At 48.3% G+C, this 16,226-nt stretch overlaps 1 protein-coding gene and 1 long non-coding RNA gene across 2 annotated transcripts in view; both read left to right on the forward strand.

Annotated features, from left to right (window-relative positions):
* Positions 1 to 16,226, forward strand: part of LOC135292503 (hydrocephalus-inducing protein-like) — a 267,908-nt gene that overhangs the window by 48,052 nt on the left and 203,630 nt on the right. The window lies entirely within an intron of this gene.
* Positions 4,160 to 5,947, forward strand: LOC135292563 (uncharacterized). Its single transcript, XR_010354801.1, has 2 exons — positions 4,160 to 5,408; positions 5,520 to 5,947. It is a non-coding gene; the product is annotated as an uncharacterized LOC135292563 (long non-coding RNA).

Genomic DNA, 16,226 nt, shown 5'->3' on the forward strand with positions numbered 1-16,226 from the left:
TTTTTTTGAGTTTGGGTGGGTTTCACTTGGATTTGGTGGGATTCTCTGGGGTTTTGGAGGATCTTATTTTAATTTCTTGAGGAATTTGGGATTTTTAGTGGAATTTGTGGGGGATTTGGGGGTCTGGGGTCTTTGGGGTTGTCCCAGGGTTTGCGGAAGGGCTGGGAGGCATCAAAATCTCCTTAAAAGCCCCAAAAGTCCCAATAAAACTCATGAAATCTGAAATAAATCTCACAAAATCCCATCAGAACACCCTAGAATCCCAATAAAACCCCACAAAATCTTTTGAAATCTCATGAACCCCCAAAATCCCGATGAAACCCCGCAAATCCCCCAAAAATGTCCCCTAAATAATAAAAATCCCATAAAATCTCCCCCCAACAGCCAAAGAAATCATGACAACACCCAAAAAAACCCAAAAAACCCCACAAATCCCACGAAAATTCCCCAAAAACACAAATTGCCAAAAAACCCAAATCCCCAATTAATCCCACTAAATGGCCCCACAATTCCAATAAATGCCTGAAAATCTCCTAAAAATCCCAATAAAACTCCCAGAATTTCTGAGAATCCCAAAAAACCCCCAACAAAATCCCAGTAAAACCTCCCAAAATACAAAAAAAACCCCAAAATTTTCAATAAACCCCCAAACATCCCCAGAACAACCCCCCCCCCCCAAAGCACCAATAAAACCCCCAAAATCCACAAAACCCCCCAACATTTCCCAGTATGTCCCAGCATGTCTGCAGTCATTTCCAGGCGCTGCCAGTGGCCCCAGGAAGGTGTCAGTTCTCCCAGTGTGATCCCCCAGTCATGCCCAGAATATCCCAGCTGCCTCCAGCATGCATCCAGTCCTGCCCAGTTCCTCCAGTTTGCTTGCAGCATGATCCCAGTTTCTCTCAGGTGCTCCCAGTAGGCCAAAGTGTGATCCCAGTCACTCCCTTTCAACCCCAATATGATCCCAGTAAGCTCCAGCTGGATCCCAGTCACATGCCAGCCCTCCCAGTGTGCTCCCAGTATAATCCCAGTTGCTCCCAGTCAGGCCCAGTATGGGGGATGATGTGCAGGGTGTGTTCCCAGTCGCTCTCAGATTCTCCCAGTATTAGTCCAGTCCCTCCCAGTATGATCCAGAGATGAGCCCAGTGTGCTCCCAGTCCCTGCCAGTATGAACCAGTTGTGCTCCACATGGTTCCAGTGGCTCTCTTTCATCCTCCCTTTTGTTCCAGTCACTCCCAGTATCTCCCAGTGTATGCCAGGTCCCTCCAGCAGGTTCCCAGTCCCTCCCATTATTCCCCAGTATGATCCCATTTGCTGCCAAGCACTCCCAGTCAGCCTCAGTGCAGTGGCACTCACTGCCAGGATGATCCCAGTCACCTCCAGCGTGACCCCAGTTGATCCCAGTAGAAGCCCAGTTGTTTCCAATCCCTCCCAGCACACAGCCAGCCACTCCCAGTTGCTCCTGTCATGATCCCAGTTGCTCCCAGTTGCTCCCAGTCACCCTCAGCATAAAGCCAGTCACTCCCAGTAGATCCCATTTGCCCCTACCATGGTCTCAATTGCCTCTGCAGGCTCCTGCTCACTCCCAGCATGATCCCAGAATGATATCAGTACAAACCCAGTATAGTCCGAGTGTGATTCCAGTATGATCCCAGAACAAACCCAGTAGAGTCCCAGTCACTCCCAGTATGATGCCAGCAGAGCCCAGTCCCTGGCAGTGCTGCCAGCGCTGGGATCCCGCAGCCCTCTGTGCGTTCCCCCCTCCCGGCTGTGCCGAGAGGAGCCCCAAGGGCTGGCAGTGCCCAGGCAGGCTCCCCAGCAGGGCCCAGTTTGGATGTGGGGCCCCCAGTTGTCGCAGTTTGCCTCTCCTTTTGCCCGGGCCGGCTTCCCCCCTTCTCCGCAGCGGCCGGGAGCAGCCGAGAGCCCCGCGCTGCCCGTGCCGAGCTGTGCCGGCTCCAGCCCCGCTCCTGCCGCGGGCTGCGAGGGCTCCGGGAACGGGGCAGCGAGGGGGTCGCTGCTGCTGCGGGAGGAGGAGGAGGGAGGGAAGGGGAGGGATGAAGGAGGAGGAGGCGGGAGGGTGGGAGGGGAGATGGAAGAGGAGGGGGAAGGCGGAGAGAGAGCAGCCACAGAAGGAGAAGGAAGTGTGGTTAGGGAGGTGAAGGATTAGGAGGAGGCGGGGGGATGGAATAGGAGAAGGGGCAGGAAGAGGAAGAGGAGGGACAGAGGCAGATCAAGGCTGAGCAGCAGGAAGCACGCGGTCGAGCCCTCCGTGCATTCGCAGCCCCCACCTGTGGGATCATCGCCCCCATGGCGCTGGTGAGCGGGGAGGGGGAGCTCGGCCCAGATATCCCGGGGGGTCCCTGGGCTGGGATTTTTTTGGGGGGATGTTTGGAGAATGAAGAAGTGCAAGGCTGAGCGGAAAAGGCCCCTTGTGGGGACATCGGGGGGTGGCGGGTGGCGGCTGGCGGCAGAGGCAGCCTGGAGGAGCAGAGCCCTGTGTCCCCCAGGAGCCCAAAGTGGGGAGCCCAGAGAGGGGGGGAGCGCCGCCATTGGCGGGAGCCTGCAGAGGCTGGAGAGGGGCAGGGGGGACTCCTTGGAGCCCCTGCAGCCCAGAGCAGAGCATGAGGGGAGAAGGGAGCCCAAAAAGGCCCGGCATCCCTGAATGGGGAGCGAAGAGGGGGCAGCTTTTGGGATTGCTGGGACTGCCAGCAGGCTGGGGAGGGCGGGCACCGAGGAGAAGGGGGACCCCCAATGCAAGCATGACCCCAGCACCTGGGACAGGGGAAACTCCCAAAGAGCAGAGGGGAGGGAGCAGGGGTGGGGAACTCCTGGGGAGGGTTTTTCAGCACTGAATCTTGGTGTTTGGGAGGTTTTCTGCAGCCTAGGTCGCTGGTGACTTGTAGAGATGGACTTGGGCCGAAAGACCTTCAAACTCAACATGCTCATCCCTTGTTTTCCCCAAACCAGGATTTCCCATTGTCACTTCTTGTGAGGTAGTGAGGAAGAGGAAGATGTCCCTGGACATGGAGTCAGGTGAGGAGGAAGTCAGTGCCCCTTTGCCTCTCTCTCCTGCTGCATCTCCCAGCCCAGCACAGCAGAACCTCGTGGCAGAGGCCGTTTTGAGCGGCTCCACGGTGCAGGAACCCAACGGGGAGGAAAAGCCCCGGAGATGCCACACGAGGAGGGGCTCCAAACGCAGATGGCGGGGATCTGAGGGGGAAAGAGCCAGCCTGGGCCGGGAAGGCGGCCGGAGATGGAGCCAGAGGTCGGAGCTGGTGGTCCATGAGGAGGTTCTTGATGGAGAGAAGCCCCACAAGTGCAAGGAGTGTGGGAAGAGCTTCAGGCACAGCTCCAACCTGATCAGGCACCAGAGGACCCACACTGGGGAGTGGCCCTACGAGTGTGATCAGTGCAGGAAGAGGTTTCAGACCAGCTCTGATCTCCTCATGCACCGGCGCACGCACACAGAGGAGAGGCCCTTCCGCTGCCCCGACTGCGGGCAGGGCTTCAGGCGGAACTCCCATCTTGTCAGACACCGGCTCATCCACACTGGGGAGAGGCCCCACAAGTGTGAGGAATGTGGGAAGAGCTTCAGGCAGAGCATCAATCTGATCCAGCACCAGAGGACCCACACTGGGGAACGGCCCTACGAGTGTGGGGAGTGTGGGAAGAGATTCAGCCAGAGCTCCAGTCTGTTCTGCCACCAGAGAATCCACATTGGGGAGAGGCCCTACGAGTGTGGGGAGTGTGGGAAAAGCTTCAGGCAGCATTCCAGCCTGATTGTCCACCAAAAGATCCACTCTGGGTAGAGGCCCTACGAGTGTTCCAAGTGTGGGAAGGGGTTTCGGACCCACTCCCATCTCCTCCTGCACTATTGGAGTCACACGGAGGAGAGGCCCTTCTGCTGCCCCGACTGCGGGAAGGGATTCAGGCAGAACTGCCACCTTGTCAGGCACCGGCGCATCCACAGCGGGGAGAGGCCCTACGAATGTCCCCAGTGTGGGAAGAGCTTCTCCAGCAGCTCTAACTTGACCCAACACCAACGGAGGCACCGGTGAGGGAAGCCCTGCGAGTGCCCCGGGTGCGGGAAGAGCTTTGTGCGCTGCTCCAGCTCCATCCCCCACTGCAGGACCCACGCTGGGCACAGCCCTGGTGACCCACATTCCCTTTGATCCATGCTGGGAACACACCTGGCTGCTTGTCCTTTTGGTTTGGCCTTGATTTTCTTCTGATTCATCTTTATCCCTTAAAAACAGCCCAAACTGTGTTAAATGAATGACATTGATCAGCGATCTCTAAAGTCTCACCATTTCATAGGTGTTTGAGGGGGCACCTGCCTTTGCCCTGTCTTTTGGGGGTAAGAAATGGATTCTGGAGCCTTCTGAAACCAAGACCCGTCTCGTTTGTTCCCGGCACCGGCAGCTGCAGCCTCCCTGGGCACCATGGACTCTGGAGAATGGGGGCAGCCAGTGAGAACATGTCCTGGATTGCAAGCTAAGTGTGTGTTCTGTTTGCCATCTGTCAGAAGTGGAGCACTTATCTTCTGTTCATTGGGCAGTTTATCTCTTCCACAACCAATCCTTCATCCAGGAGATAGCTTCTGTCAATAATTATTAATTATTAATTACCTTCTGTTAATGGGCCATTGAGTGCTACTGCATGGCTGATAAAATAACATCATGCCACTGGGAGATGCTCTGCCCAGCGGGAGGAGCCAAGCATTTCTTCCTGGATAGAATCTGAGTTTGGAACATTGCAGCAGCCTTTTCCCACTGGATTGCCAGAGGATCAACCTTTTCCCACTGGATTGCCAGAGGAAGACCAGGCCCATCTACACCACCACTGGACCTTCAGAGGAAAACTCCACCCTTCTCCAGGATCCCTGCTCCAACAGAGCCACACCTGTCACTGCAGGAGGGCTGCAGCCACCATTCAATGGGACTGCTGCCAGCACCCTGACCCACAGGGTGTCAGGTTGTATTCTGACTCTGTCAGTGGTTTTGGTTTTTTTTTTTTGGTTTTTGCTATTGCCTTTGTATTTTTAATTTTTGCTAAAAAAGAATTCCAATTCCCATAGCTTTGCCTGAGAGCCCCTTAATTCAGAATTATAACAATTCAGAGGGAAGGAGTTTCCATTTTCCATTTCAGGGGAGGTTCCTGCCTTCCTTAGCAGACACCTGGCTTTCCAAACCAAGACAGGACAGCACGACCTGCACCCCGTAAGTCACCCCCTGATGGCCACACCTTGTGGGACCCCCATCTTGAAGAGGAAGACCCAAGAGCACCATGGCAAGAGGCTGGATTTGAAACATAAACTTTAAGGAAGTTAGACATTTTAGAGGAGCTAAGATTTTAGTTAGAGATAAGCTTTATTGTAATTAATTAAAATAAACAGGTAGGCCTTGATGAAGGTAAGAGTTAGTAATTAACTAATAATGGATTGCTTGTCAATCATTCTATAGTCTTCATTATAAACCCAGCTAATCAAACACAATGTTTGGTTAGCTGGGTTTATAATGAAGACTATAGAAACTGACAGATAGCTTTTAGGAACATAAGACAATTGTGGGCCTCCTGTGTTCTGAAACCAGTTGAAGCCAGGGAATGGGAATTCTGCCAAGGGTTCATTTGTCATATTTGCATTGAAAAGGTAGTAAGGTCAGAATGAGGAAGACTTCATTTACTTCCTCATTTTGGGACCCTTCCCATGAAAGGGACCCCGACCCATTTCAAAGAACAAACTACGTATGCCTAATAGATTTTGAACTAATTAGCCTATGAAACGGGGAATGGGATGTACCAAAATTATGAATATGTATTTGTATTTTGGGTATTCAGTAGTTGTATGGATGACAGGACTCTGTAATCACCTGTAAATTGCAGTGTGCATTTGGGAGCTATCCCACACACCACCCAGCATTGCAATAAACATACACTTTCTAGCTTTAAACTGTTAGAGAGTTTTTGTCCGTCACAGTTGGATATCGGTGCTAGATCAATATCCATATTTTTTTAATAAATCACTTTGGTGACTGCAGCAGGACATCCTGCACTCTCTGGCCGTGGGGCCAGTGGGGGTCTGGGACCCCTCTGGGCACCCACCCAGGAATTTCTGGGAAGGAGGATCTTGTGATCCTGCTGCCTACGTGGGGAAAGACCAGGTCCTGCTGGAACCACGGACAAAAGGTATGTTTCTCTTTAGGGAAAGGTACCTTATTATATCAGCAGTTAATAGGACGCGGGAGACGTCCCGCCTCAGTGGTCTGGTAACCCGTGTGCCGCAGTGGGGACCAGGGCTCTGGTAGTCCGTGTCTCGTAGTGGAGACAATGGCTATGGTGTTGTGAATTGGGATTGGAGCAGGGGTGGCTCTGGTTTCAATTTGTAGTTTAAAGGTGCACCTCAGTGACTCGTCATTTGGGTGGTTAGTCCGAATCTTTGGGCTGTGAAGGGTCCCATTGTGGGTGGCAGACAATCCTGGTTGTGCCCCCAGCGTTGTGTGTGTGTGTGTGTGTGTGTGTGTGTGTGTATTGTAATTGGATCTGTGTTTGTTTGGTGGTTTTGTGATTTTGTGTGTTTAGGTTGTAGATGCACCGTATTTGTTGTGGTTTGTGAGAGTTTGTGTTGTAAGCATTATCATTTGTGTGATTTGGCATGTGTTATTAACCTTTGTAAGTGTTTTTGGGAGTTTTGTAAGCTTAAATTTGTAAAAGGTCTTTGAAATCCCTGCCTGATTGTGGAGGAACACTGACACTTTTGTTTGGGAGAGCGGACTGATTTCAAGTGTTTGTATTGTGCTTAGACTGTGTTAGAGGGGAATTAGGCTGTGTGTGAGCTTGGACAGCATGTGTTTTTGGATGTAAACTTTTATTTGATGTATGGTCAGGTGAAAAAGGCTTTGTGTGAGTTAAATTTGTTTCCTTAGTAGTTAAAAGAGTGAATGGAAAGCCCACAACTATTCCTGACACAGTCCTGGTGATCAGGCAGTCATTTGTTTCCTGGGTAACCAGAGGGGAGTCCAGACTTTGTAGCCTTGGGATACCTCTTTTTATCTCCCTGTAAAACCCCGAGAGTTTGGTGAGCGCGTGTTTTGATAATTTTATTGGTATGTGAGGTTTGCAGTTGCTAGAGTGTGTGGTAATATTTTAAAGTGCTGATGGTTTACCCCCACCCCCCCAATTCTTGTGGAGGGATTTGTGCTGTGCCCTGGCCAAAGTTTGTGTGATTTTCAGCAGGACCTTGTTAAAACTTTTGTTGTGTTTGGGGTCGTGAAAAACCCCTGTCTGTTTCTTTTTTGTGAGCCTAAACTATTAGTGTTAGGAGTCAGGTTGTCAGCAAGAAAGGGGAAATTCGGTTTAGCGGCTTTGGTTGTATGCAGAAAACAGAGAGCCCAGAAGTAGTGCTGGCAGAGGTAGCTGAGAGACTTCTTTGGTGCCCAGATACGCAGCTGAACTCTGTGTTCTGTAACATTTTCCACCAAAGGGTGAGAGAAATTTGGTTAGCAGTCCAAAAAGCTTCGGAATGGGTTATAGTAGTGACTCACACAGCTCTTGGTGCAGCGTGGAATCGTCAAATTTCTGCCAGAACTTGACTGATACTTTGCAAGGTTTCCATCTGTCCTTTGGTTACAGCATGACAAGAGATACGCTTTGCTTTCAGCTGCACACTGTCTACAGTGTATGAAAAGTTGCTTCCAATTTTTAAACATATTTTAATAGGAATACACCTGGAGCAAAGCTTAACAGAGGACCTGATTTAATAAATTATTAGTAACCTGCAACTTGGGTGGAGTACCTAACTACATGGTGTGGTTTCATTAGATTGAATCAAAAGGAGTTTTCCCACCCCTTTTTTGTAGAACTACAAGTTCTTTCCCTAACAGCTGCTGCTCTGAACCCTGCCTTTGAAGGCCTGCTAACCCTTTCTTTTTTTAGAGAAAAGGAGAAAATTAATTAACAAGCTGTTTTATCCCTTTTGTTTGCTAGCACAACTATATGAGCAGGAACAGGAGGCACAGGAATGGAGAACCTGGTTCAGGGGTATTCCCCTGCCCAAGGAAAGATTGCTGCTGTGATCTGTGGATCGTGTTTCGGTGTGCTGTCTGTCAGGACTCGTGGGTCTGGCAAGGGTACAGGTGGTTAATACCTAAGACTGGAACTTGTCTCTCTGTTATAAAAAGGAACAAAAGGCTGCCCAGATAACTATATGAATTTTGTTGGCAATTGGTCAAGAGTTACGGGATAGCAGTAAAATATTTGAGTTGTTGGAAAATGGGGTTTCAGGAACATTAAAGAAAGCAGTGGAAATTCTTAGAGTTGAGTGTTGCCAGTATATTTTTGTACCAAGGGAATACCAAGTGAAATTTAAGAACTGGGATAAGATCAAAAGACATTGTGGAAAAGAGGGTCCTAAACATGGGGGCAAATGAAAGCAAAGAGATTCCCAGAGGAAGCCCTTTAGGGTGTATCTTAACACACTGGAAAGAGCTGGTGGGCTATGGTGGCAGTGAAACTAAAAGGGAACTTGTCAAACTTTCCACGTAGTGGTGGCCACTCTATAGACTTGATGGAGGAGTGAAATGGCCAGCAAATGGTACACTGGACTATGAGACTCTATTACAGTTCATGCTTTTCCTTAGGTGGGAATAGAAGTGGCAAGAGGTGACTTATGCTGCTATGTTTTTCAGCCTTTGAAATCCCCCTGAGTGGCAAAGGGATTGTGGGATTAGGCCTCCATCTGATCCACTGGTATTGGCTCTTGAGAAGGATAATAAAGCTAACAGGGAAAAGCTGAAACAGTGTTGTAGAACGTGCTCCATGCAACAGAGATCTTAGAACAAGAGACAGTAGAGGCACTTTTACCACCCCCTAGAAAGCAGGAAGGAGGCAGGGTAGAGGAACGAGTAAAATTGGAATCCTCACCAACTTTAGCCTCCCCTAACTTGTCTTCTGGTTCATCTGCCCTGGGAAAAACAGTAATTGAGGGAGGGGTTTCCCCACCAACTCCTGAATTAAGGGAACCATGGAGGCTTTACCCACCGTTGCCTAGTAGTGATAGTGAATGGGATGAATCTGAACCAAGTCCTGAGCCTTCCCTGCAAGGTCTGATAGCATCAAGGGCCAGAAGGCAAACCAGACTGAACCCACCCCCACAAACAACTAGAAAGCAAACTAAAGGAGTCATACAAGCACTCTTAAGGCAGGCTATAACCTCTAATGGGGAACCAAGGATGATTAAGGTCCCCTTTTTCTCAGTGGATGTGGAGGCTTGGGAAAAGACTGCTAAGGGTTATGGGAATGACCCAATAGGGGTTGCTAAAAGGGTGAAGTTTATGGCTAAGCAGCATTTACCTGATTGGGCAGACATGCAGTTACTGCTTGATGCCTTAACAGAAACAGAGAAGCAGTTGCTTTTGAAGGTAGCCAAGGATTTAGCTGAAGACACTTGTGCAGCAGCACAAGAGGATATCAAAGATGTGTTTCCCCTTCAGGATCCGATGTGGGATCCCAATGAACCCGATGAATGGGCACAGCTTAAGAGATACCAAGACTTTGTAGTAAAAGGACTAGAATGAGCAATTCCTAAAACCATAAATTAGTCAGCCTTATATGCTGTTAAACAAGGTCCTACTCAAACACCTTCTGAATTTTTGGATCACCTCTGGGACACGATGCGGCGATATACCACCCTGGACTCTGGATTGGATGAAGGAATACAACAACTAATAAAGTTATTTTTCGGACAATCTACAGGAGATATCAGGTGGAAACTTCAGAAGATCCGGGGCCCAAATAGCTGAGGCTTGGAGACTCTATTGGATGAAGCATGGAGAGTGTTTAGTAATCGGGAGGGAGGATATAAACCAGGGATGAAGAAATTAGTAGCAGTAGTAAGGGCGGGAGAAAAGGAGAAACGTGAGCAAGACCTGCCAAGACAAGGACCACCCCGAGTGGGAAAAGATCCATGTGCATTTTGCAAGAAATTTGGACACTGGAAAAACCAGTGCCCAGAATGAAGAAGGGGTGATGAACAGAGAAAAAGCGATTGGGGGTTGGGGGAAAGGCTGGTTGCTCATGTGAAGGAGGACTGAGGAGGACAGGAGGGCCCTACCCTAGGGGACCCTCTGGTTGTAGTTAAACTGGGGAACAAGGAAAAGGAAGTGGAATTTGTAGTGGACACAGGGACAACATTGTCAGTGTTGAATAAGGTCCTGTACCTCTAACAAATGATTATGTTATGGTAAAGGGGGCTACTGGTCAATCTGAAAGAGCATATTTTTGCAAACCATTAAAGTATAAATTGGGAAAGCAATGGGAGATTCATCCATTTTTATATATGCCTAATGCTCCAGCTGCACTTTTGGGCAGGGATCTGCTAGAGCAGCTGGATGCAAAAATAATATTGAAAAATGGAGAAATTAGTTTGGAGGTAAAGGACCAACAATATGTGGAGCTGTTAAGCCTAATGTTAATAATCAAACAAATTGAAATTGTAAGTGAAGAAGAGAAAAACTTCAAGAAAATAATGGATCAAATATTCCCTGGTGTATGGGCTTCTAATATACCAGGGAGAGCAAAGAATGCATTGCCCATACAAATTAAGCTCAAGGAAGGGGAACAACAAGTAAGGGTTAAAAAATACCTCCTAAAGAAGGAAGACAGAGAAGGGACTAGCAAAATCATAGAAAACTTTTTGCTAATAGGACTGTTAAGAGAGTGTCAGTCTGATTTCAATACCCCCATTTTGCCAGTAAGAAAGCCTGATGGGTCATACAGGTTAGTACAAGACCTAAGGGCTGTTCACAAAGTAACTGAAGACTTGTATCCAGTAGTTGCTAACCCTTATACTTTATTAACTCCTTTAACACCTGAACTAACCTGGTTTACCATTTTAGATTTGAAGGATGCCTTCTTTTGCCTCCTTCTCTACGAGGCCAGCCAGAAAATTTTTGCATTCAAATGGGAGAACCCCAAAACTGCACGGAGGAAGCAGCTCACATGGTATGTATTACCACAGGGGTACAAGAACTTCCCACTGTATCTGGGGAGCAACTTGCCAAGCATTTAGAGTCTTGGAAACCTCCACCAGGAGAAGGGCAGTTGCTGCAGTACGTGGATGACCTCCTAGCAGCCACCCAGACCCAGGAGACACGCGTGCACTGGACGGTAAGCCTCCTAAACTGTTTGGGCCTGCACGGGTATGGAATATCCCAGAAGAAAGCCCAGATGGTGAGGCAAACAGTCATTTGCCTGGGTTATGAGGTGAGTGCTGGTCAAAGGACCTTGGGGCAGGATGGCAAAGAAGCAATATGCCAGACCCCGAGCCCTCAGACACTGAAGGAACTGAGAACCTTTTTAGGCATGACAGGGTGGTGCAGCCTGTGGATTTCTAACTATGGGTTACTTGTTAAACCTCTATATGCCCTGATCAGGGAAGGGAGCAGAGATCTTCAGTGGACAAAAGAAGCAACCCAAGCCTCCGACCAACTAAAGAAGGCCCTCATGTCAGCTCCGGCTCTAGGACTTCCAGACGTGAGTGAACCATTTTTCCTGTTTTCCCACGAAAAACAAGGGATTGCCCTGGGAATATTAGCAGAGAACTTAGGCCCGTACCAGAGAGCAGTGGCCTATCTCTCCAAACAGCTGGACACGGCAGCTAAAGGATGGCCAGGGTGTCTCAGAGCTGTTGCAGCAGTGGCAGTGAACATCCAGGAAGCACACAAATTCACCCTGGGCCAGAAAATTACTGTGCTGGTATCCCACACGGTGTCTGCAGTCCTTGAGGCAAAAGGGGGCATTGGCTCTCCCCACAGAGGTTTCTGAAGTACCAAGCTATACTAGTAGAACAAGATGGTGTTGAAATTGTGGTAACTCACATTGTGAATTCAGCTTCCTTCCTCAGTGGGAGTATGGGAGAAGCAGTGATCCATGACTGTCTGGAGACCACTGGAGCCACTTTCTCCAGCTGCCCGGATCTGAAGGACACCCCACTTGAAGATGCTGAGACCTGGTTCACTGATGGAAGCAGCTATGTCATCAGTGGAAAAAGGCACCCTGGATATGCGGTTACCACAAGCAGAGAGGTAATAGAGTCTTCACCAGCAAACACCTCTGCACAGAAGGCTGAAATAATCACCTTAACTCGAGCCTTAGAGCTGGCAAAAGGAAAAGAGGTTAACATCTACACGGACTCAAGGTACACGTTTGGGGTGGTTCATGCACGTGGAGCCATTTGGAGAGAGAGAGGACTGTTGAATTCACAAGGGAAGAATATTAAACATGCACAAGAGATACTGAGACTACTAGGTGCAGTACAACTACCTGAGAAGGCAGCCATCATGCACATTAAGGCACAGCAAAAAGTGAGCTCTGAATTGGAAGAAGGGAACATGCTGGTGGACAGAGAGGCAAAAGACGCAGCCAGAGGTGAGGTATTTGAGGAGACAGTGGAGGCAACATTGATCCCAGATGGAAACATTTCTATTGAAGGTAAGCCAGTGTACAATAAAAAGGATAAGAAACTTTTTAAGGCAAAAAAAGCAAATTATAATCAAGAAGGACAGGCTGTAACAGAGGAAGGGAAACTTGTACCGCCTTCCTATTTGCTGTGGTCATCAGTGCAAAAAGAACATGAAAAAACACTCTGGGGAGTAGATGCCCTGTACAACAATTTGAAAGGAAAAATTATGGCCAGGAAACTCCAGGGCACAGTAATACAGGTAACTCGTCAGTGTAGTCTTTGCCTCTGAACTAATCCTAAAAACATCCCAAAGCCTAAAGTTGGACAAATTGGGAAAGGCTGCGGACCTGGGCAACAGTGGCAAATCGATTTCACAGAATTATCCAGGAAGGGTGGATATCATTACCTCTTGGTATTGCCTGATACCTTTTCAGGTTGGCCAGAAGCTTTCCCTACTAGGACAGCTAAAGCACGAGAGGTAAGCAAAGCACTGTTGCAAGAAATAATCCCGAGGTTTGGGGTTCCAGCCACCATATCCTCAGACAGAGAGCCGCATTTTGTTTCCAAAATTGTGCAAGAAATTAGCCACCACCTGGGGATAGACTGGGAGCTGCATACCCCATATCATCCTCAATCGAGTGGCCAAGTGGAAAAGATGAATCATTTGATTAAGCAACAAATTGTGAGATTGGGACAAGAGGCAAACCTATCTTGGCCCCAGGCTCTTCCATTAGCATTATTGCCAATTTGGACAAAACCAAGGACAAGGGAAAAATTGAGCCCCTTTGAAATATTATATGGGAGACCATATGCAGTTCAAGAAGGAGCCACACCTACACAAATAGGGGAGGAAACCCTACCCAAGTATATGATAGCCCTGAATAAACAAGTGAGAGGAACTGCAAAATATGTGGCTGGAGCTCAAAACAGAGATTTGGATGGACCAGTACATGATGTACAACCTGGGGATTATGGGTATGTTAAGTCTTTGGCAGAAAAGACCCTGGAACTGCAGTGGGAAGGACCATTCCAGGTGCTCCTCACTACCTTTACTGCAATCAAGATCAAAGAACAGCAGGCCTGGATCCATCACTCCCAAGTGAAGAAAGCCCCTGAGGAATTCTGGAAACTGATGCCAGGTGACAAAGAACTGAAGCTGAAGCTCACCTGGAACCGTGAATATATGGACTTAGAGAAACCATGGACATGATGGAGAAGGTGGTAACTATTATAGCCATTGCCATGGTTGTAACAGGAGCCAGTGCGATACCGCGCAGGTACAACGTAACTGGGATGTACCGGTGCCAAGGGAGGGCCTGTGATCCCCACTCTCGTAGGGCCCTAAATGAGATCCTGAAAGTCACAAATGCACGTTTGTGGGAAGGGAGAAATGTTTGGGGATGTAGCTATGCATTTGTGCAAGGTGGGTTGCATGAGGCTTACCATCCACCCATGAAACTCATTCAGATTAGCTCTGAATGCTGTGACAAATGTTTGAGTAAGTGCCCTAAAAATAGAAGGGTGTGCAATAAGAGAGTATGATCTTGACTTTAGCATCACTCAAGTGTGCACTGAATATCAGAAGAACAAGATCAGAACTACCCCACTAACACAAAAGAAAGCTGTTCCTACCCAAAGGCCAATTATTCCAGAAGCAGAAGTGCAGCCTATAGTTCCTGTGATTACTAGAATTGGGCTGTATGCTATGAAGAAAACAAGAACTCAGAGACTGCTGGTTAATCCAGAATGGTCTCTGAAGCGAGTAGAAATGGGAATACAGGTAAATGCTTTGGACATTCAACTAGAGTGTGCCCCATTTCTAAATACAGAAATAGGCCTTTTTTCTAAATACAGAAAGTGGAGTTGTAGCAGGCCCAGGGCCTGCAATGCCTCCATGGCATTCAGCAGCCTAAGACAGGAAATGCCTGGTCATGATGACTGGACCTAAGAATCCCCTCTTCCACCCTCAGACCCTTGCTTATCTCTCTAAGCCCACAGCTCACTTTCGCCTCGACCCTCACTATTGGATTGTTTCTAAAACTCCTGTACCCTATATAAAGCCCTACTTCTGCCCTGTTCTGCAGAAGAGCTGTCCCTGAGACCTTGTCAGAAGACATCAATAAAGACATCTCTGTGGAACCTCACACAGCCTTCTCCTCTCTCTGCCAGCATCTGCCAAAGGCACTCAGCAAGCCAAGAGCTGAAATCACAAATGAGCTGAGAATCACTGAAGAGCTGAGCTTGCTAAGACTGCCTGCAGCTCCGGGGCCTGCCTGAGGGGCCCGGACAGGTCGTGCTGAATTGGACTTCTCTGTCTTGGGCTCCCACAGCAGCCAGGGCCAGGGAGACCCTGAAACGCCGGAGTCGCCTCAGGGACAAGGTGGGCATCGGGCACAGCTGGGACTCCATGGTCTCACACAGCTTTCCCAGCCTGAATGATTCCATGAGTCTGGGATTCTATGAAGGCATGATTCAAAACAGATTTGAACTCCAAATCTACCATATACAAATATTACAAAGGTCAAAATTCACGTGAAAGAAATTAAAGATGATTCTTTAAGATTGAAAGAATCGTATGTCAATGTTGCATATAGGTAAACCCTATAAAAGAAGAGCCTTGTTACCCTTGTAAAATGATGGCTCAGGCCTGCTGCTTGGGCTAAGTACAGCTAACAGCTAGCCTGACAAGTTCCTGTGAGAAAGGAATTTGCACCTGTGAGAGGAAAGACTTCTACCCACATCTTCTATGCAGGAGACAAGAATGGAAACGGCGTTAGAGAGGAAAGGTTTTGACTGACACCTACATGAGCAACTACTAACCAATGAACTGAGTTGCACTAAGTTACTAAGCAATTAAAATGAAACACAATGCCTTCAGAAAACCATAGAAATATGAACTGTGAAGAATAAAGATGGGCTGTTGTGCATGAAGAAATAGGTGGCTTGCCTGTCTCTACAGCGACATGTAAAGACAGCATTGCATGAACTGCCCTTGGGTTTAACATCTTCAGTGAAAAGCTAAACTGGGCCTCTCTATTAAGAAAGGGTTAGTGGTTCAAATGTCCTTCTCCTTGAAGAGAATTCAAAAGCCTTCATAGATATGTTCCTGCTTCTGAAAATACAAACACCTTCATGTTAACATGTGGAATTATATTCTGATTATCATTATTGACAGGCCAATGGAAGAGAAAAAATAATCAGATTTTGTAGGCTGACTTCTTCCCTCTAATACCTGGCCTTTCTGGCTGAGATGCCAGACTCATGAGCACACTGCTTAATTCTTTTTCAGTTCAAGATGATGCAGAGTTGCGAGAAAAGCTGTGCCTCCAGTGAGGCCTGGCCTTGTACACATCTAGTAAAAATGGTATTTCTGAGTTTGAGGTACCTCAAAAGACAGATCTTGGCCTTGGAAATGCAACTCTCAGTCAGTGACTGTTGTCAGAATGTGCAATAAAATGCAGCTTGTGCCTCTTCTGTGTTTATCTTTTGTGTGCAGGTTGTAGGGTTTGTTGTGTGTTGCTGCTTTTCCCCTGCTCTTTTCCCCGCAGTGTTTTGGGGAGCAGAGGTGCAGCGGCCCCGGGAGGGCTGTGGCAGCCGAGCCGGGCCAGCCCCGGCGGGCTGGATTCACGGCCGCAGGGCCCTGCTGGGAGATGGAAAATGAGATGATTGGCTCTGGCAATTAAGGGATGCATACTGTGTGAATATTGAGAGAAGCTTTACAGGTGTACAGTTATGTCATTGCAGTTTAGATGGCCTCTGTTCTCCCCATAGT

Source organism: Passer domesticus, unplaced genomic scaffold, assembly GCF_036417665.1.
Source record: "Passer domesticus isolate bPasDom1 unplaced genomic scaffold, bPasDom1.hap1 HAP1_SCAFFOLD_37, whole genome shotgun sequence".
NCBI classification, from domain to species: domain Eukaryota; kingdom Metazoa; phylum Chordata; class Aves; order Passeriformes; family Passeridae; genus Passer; species Passer domesticus.